At 51.9% G+C, this 4,760-nt stretch overlaps 1 protein-coding gene across 4 annotated transcripts in view; it reads left to right on the top strand.

Moving 5' to 3' along the window:
* Positions 1–440: 440 nt before the first annotated feature.
* Positions 441–4,760, top strand: part of LOC147262175 (vang-like protein 2) — an 18,666-nt gene continuing 14,346 nt past the window's right edge. For 2 of the 4 annotated variants that reach the window (XM_086204651.1, XM_086204652.1), the window contains exon 1: positions 657–1,089. The gene's annotated coding sequence lies outside the window, so the exon portion shown is untranslated. Of the gene's footprint in view, positions 566–656; positions 1,090–4,760 lie in introns of those variants that run through there. The other 2 variants (XM_086204649.1, XM_086204650.1) reach the window with 2 other exon arrangements.

The following is a 4,760-nucleotide window of genomic DNA, read 5'->3' as shown; positions in this document are numbered from 1 at the left end:
GTTGACTCCATCCCAGAATCCCAAACACGCCGGTGTTTATGAGTCTTGTCCATCAACTTAATTTTTGATAGATATTTTTGAAACACCGATGAGCTGAACACTCCAACATTCCTCTGGAAGCCCTGGGATAAACATCCCGGAACATCTACGTTCTACATTTGTTCTGGAACCAACAGGTTCCTTTGGGTTCGTCCCTTCCTCTGACATGCAGGCTGGTAGCACAGGCTGGAGGCTGGATATCCATGCAAGAAACACCGTCATATCGCGATATATCGCTGCATCGATTTGATTGAATTGCAGCTTTTCTTGAGGTTGGAGTTCATCCACGCAGCGACGATGATGACGAGGAAGCCTCTTTATGACCTCACGCTCTTCACCGACTGAAGGCGAACAGGCACGCAGCCTCGCGGAAGCTGGAGTGCTGCAGCGGAGCTGCACACCGCCACCGTCCGTCTGGGGGGAGGCGGGGCTTAGCTGGGGCGGAGGCGGGGCGCACGGTGCTACGGCTGAGTGGAAACTGGAAAGTGGAAAGTGAGAGAATACCTGAATGGACAATCTGGAGTAAGTAAGTCGATTTTTTTCTCCCTAAAAACGCAGAAACGGGGGTGATCGGGCGCGAGCTCGAGGCTGAGCGGTTGGGGGGGGGGGGGAGCGGAGGACCGCGGCCGCAGAGGATCCGCCGTTCCCCCAAACAATAGTCGAGGGAGGACGCGATGGTGGCCTTTTTGGAAACCGCAGGGAAGTTCAGGACCCTCATTGGCCCCATTGTTGCTTCCTCCGAGGCCACGTAGCTCCGCGGATCGATTTCAGCCGCGAGAGGCGAGCAGGAGCCCGGCGGCGGGGCGCCCGGGAGCTTTACGCGCCTCCCGCTCGGTCGAAGGCCGAAGGTTGCGAGTTTTCTTCTGTGTTCGTTCATTCATCAACCGCGGGGGCGTCCCGCTCAGAGGGGAGAGGGGGATCGAGTGCTGGGATCGCTGGGGATCAGGACGCCACCGGTGGGGCCTGGGAGTCTCCCATTGTCCTGCCCGACTCCGACACCCTCCCCTCTCGGTTCCAGCTCTCCTTCATTTCGCCCCAAACGCGCCCGCGGTAAGTTGGGTCTGTGCATGTGGGGAATGACCAAAGATCCGGGCTGCAGTTCCGAACCCAAACGTGTCTCCTCGTCCTCAGGCCCGGAGTGGGGGGGGGGGGGGTCTGTCTGATTTACTGGGGATTTGGTTTGGGATCAAAATACTAGTACTGCAGAACTCTGTACTGCATGCTGGGATGTTGGAGGCATCAGTCAAGTACCGTTCATACCGGACGACCACCCGGGGACGCACAACTGAGCGGGTCCACTTCCGCTGGAGCTGCGGGCGCTGCTCCCATCAGAGGGGCTCCAACCCTTCCGGCCACCTCAACTACAGGCTGAAACAGCAATGCGCTTCTTTGCAGCATCAGAACCCTTTAGTAACTCGCAGGTCCTCCTCTGTGCAACATCAGCGTCCAGCACCAGACCGTCAGTTCCTACTGGAACAGCTGCTATCATGAAGCCGCTGGTCACGTGACCACTGGGCTTCAGTTCAGGTGTTAAAACCTCTTTTGCTGTCCTTCTGAGAGTTTTTTCTGCCCTGAAAGGATTTCCTGAGTCCTCGAAGGCTCCAGGAACGAACCGATGAAATGTTTGTGCCACGGCAGTCTGGTGGTGGTCGATCTGCTGCTGTCATTGAACCGTCAGCATGAATATTAGTGGGACTCTCCAGAAATATTCAGCCCCGATTACTTTTAGGTTAATATTCTCGCGTAATGAGCCGTTGACTTTTTTTGCTGTGACACACCAGCAAGGTCATAGGTCAACTCTGGGCTCCTGGACAGGAGACATTCGTGACTTTAGGGAGGAACTGAATGATCCAAGCGTCCAGGCTGCAGGGGCGTCTAAGAGGAGTTGAACTCATTTGCTTTTGTAGGCGTAGTTCTTCGTCACACTGGATGATTTCCTCCACGAGTCTCTCAGGCCACTGTCGTTTCTACGGGTGACAGAAACTCGCACGCGAAGACTGACGGACTGTTGGGTTGAGAAACAGAAGAAAACACAGAAACCGAACCGCGTAGAAGGTGGCACCAGGACGCGACATGTCGTCTACACTTTGTTGTCCTCCTGCTTCGGGGTCGACCAGATCTCTGTCTCTACCCAGAAACACATGAAGAACTCCATGATGGGTTACTTTGAGTTTTCCTTGGGCGCTGTTACCGTGGCAACGTTAGGTTGGCCAATGCTGCCATAAAACAGGAAGCTGCTGTCACCGGACTCCATATGGTCAGATCCCTCCAGAACGCCACGCGTTTGATGAGAGTCTGGGTTTGAAGACGTAGGAAGCCACCGATCGCTACCAGGAAGTGAATCCATTTAAGGAGGCAGAAAATAGAACTGGATTTCTTCACATTGGGGTTTGTTACGCTGAGAGGGTAAAAGCGTCGACGGAGCCCAAATAAAACCTGAACCAGGATATGTAGCTCAGCTGAGCTACATGCTAGCTGCTGCCTCTGTGGAAATCTGTATCTGGAGTAACTGGGGCGCAGCGTCCTGACTGACGGATTGTTTAGTTCAGATTTGACTTTGAGAACCACAGAAGCCGCCAGGCTCCGTGGTCGTGGGGCGGAGGCCCAAATCCCAGCCGCTCAGAACCAGTGGAAATGCAGCGGAAAAACGTCTCTAAATAGCTGGATCCCACTGTGGGCTGAGATGGAAGAAGCGCGCACGTGTGTGTGTGTGTGTGTGTGTGTGTGTGTGCACGTGTGTGAGATGATCTGCTTCAACTCCTCCTGTCTTTGCTACACTTTGTTTGAATATGTGAGCGATTGTGTGTCAGCTCCCTTTGTAACGGAGCCCAGGACGAGACTGTTGATTCAACCACACCCTGTGAGATTGGTACACACACACACACACACACACACACACCTGCTACACTTTGCTAGGCTTGTGTGCACTACGACTGACAGTTGTCTTGTTTTTCCTGGTTTTACTGATGTCGTCACTGGCAGCAGTGGGTGGTGGTCAGCCGTGTGTGTGTGTGTGTGTGTGTGTGTGTGTGTGGCCCCGGTGCGCTGATGAGTCCCTTCCCCTGCTGGAACAGCCTGGGTGTGTGTGCTTATTTTCACAGTTGGTCTATCAGGCCTCAAATGGCCGGTGAGCGGCGGTCCTTTCAGTGCTGGCCCAGCGTGACAGCTGCCGTCTCAGCGCCAGCAGCTTGAAATGTTGGACGACCGCTTGATTTCTTTTTGCGTTCAGAGGGAAGGCGCAGGAAGGACCCTGCATCTGCTTATTTTCAAAGTCTTGCAACTTGAGCCGAGCGTTTGCAGCACTCTGGCTTGTTGAGCGTAGTTTCATAATCAGTGGTTTCAAGGGTTTATGGCCTTTTTGGATTTCAAATCTTCTGTCTGTCAAGTGAAGAAGCAACAAGGACAAACAATGGTGGGACGCTGAGCTCTGAAGAATGCGAGTCATGGACATACAGATGTTTTTAATGGTGCTTAATCACAGAAAATAAGCGGGTTCCAAAAAGAAGGAAGTCAGTGGATGGCGGTGAGGTTTGAGATTCAGAGTCACTAAAATCTTCTAATTAAGACTTCTGAAAGCCTCGAGGAGCATTTGGGTAGAATCAGAGCGAAGAAAGCGGGGCGCCCAAGCGTCCGACTGCGCTGTCCTCTGCAGTACCTGAGATTTCCTGCAGGTTTCTGCCTCTTGCTTGCCTGCATGAGACGATTCATTACTGAACGTGTAAACCTGGGATGCTCCTCCAGCCGCGTCTTCACTGGATCACATTCCTGCATTCAAGTTGCTTCTATCCAAAGTTGCAGGTCCCCTCAGCTCGGAGGAGACTTGTGACATTTTTCATGTCATTGTTTTGGTTTTTATGGCCCACGATTGGACCGTTCTGGTTCACTCTTAGCTTTCATATGCTTGTTGTTGGCGGTAAACAAGAACCGCTTAACACTTCCTGTCTTTCCCCAAATGTCAGACAGACTTAGCAACTAGCTTGTAAACATGGAGCCGTTCAAGAGAGACGACTAGAAACCGAGTTAAAACCAGAGGGAACCTGACTTCAGTTGCTTCCCGTCTGCAGGTTTCCAAACAGGCGACTGCAGCCTCAGCTAATAAGTTTAGCATAATCAACTTAAAGGATTAAAATATCACAGTTGCTCACTTCTTAGTTTCCCCCTCAAAATGCAGCTTTAGAAAAAAAAGATGCTGCCTACTAAATAAGTAGCATCAGGAAGTTGCTGCACCGCCACTCGGTTCATTTGTGTTTCACTGTCATCAGCACAGACCGTCAGTACTGCAAAGAACTGCGATGCGTCCTGTTGGATTACAGTACTGATACTGTAATCTTAGGGTGCGTCATCAACTATGTTTTCCTCCTGAATTGGGCCTCTTAACTGTGACAACTTGGTGTGTTAGCGTGTGTGTTTCAGTGTGTGTTAGCGTGTGTGTGTTGGCGTGTGTGTTTCAGTGCTCTGCAGTAAATCCACTCCAACGATAATTCATTCATCCATGAACGTCCGTGTGGCTTGGACAGAGGGCGTCGAGCTCTCAGTGGGCCTTTCGATGCTCGCCAGTGTTTTCTTGGTTGTCTGACTGATGATGATGATGTTCCTCCGTCATCGATGATGTCACTAACATCCTGCTCACATTGTTTGGATGCAGAGGTTTAAAAAAAAAAAAAAAAAAAGCCCAGTCATGCATCGCGAATCCGGGTTTGTTCCCGGGAGTGTCCGGGCGG

Source organism: Aulostomus chinensis, chromosome 5 (genome assembly GCF_037954235.1).
Source record: "Aulostomus chinensis isolate RoL2024-O1b breed Wild chromosome 5, RoL_Achi_v1.0, whole genome shotgun sequence".
NCBI lineage: Eukaryota > Metazoa > Chordata > Actinopteri > Syngnathiformes > Aulostomidae > Aulostomus > Aulostomus chinensis.
The sequence above is the reverse complement of the archived record's forward strand: the minus strand, read 5'-3'. Positions and strand labels throughout refer to the sequence as shown.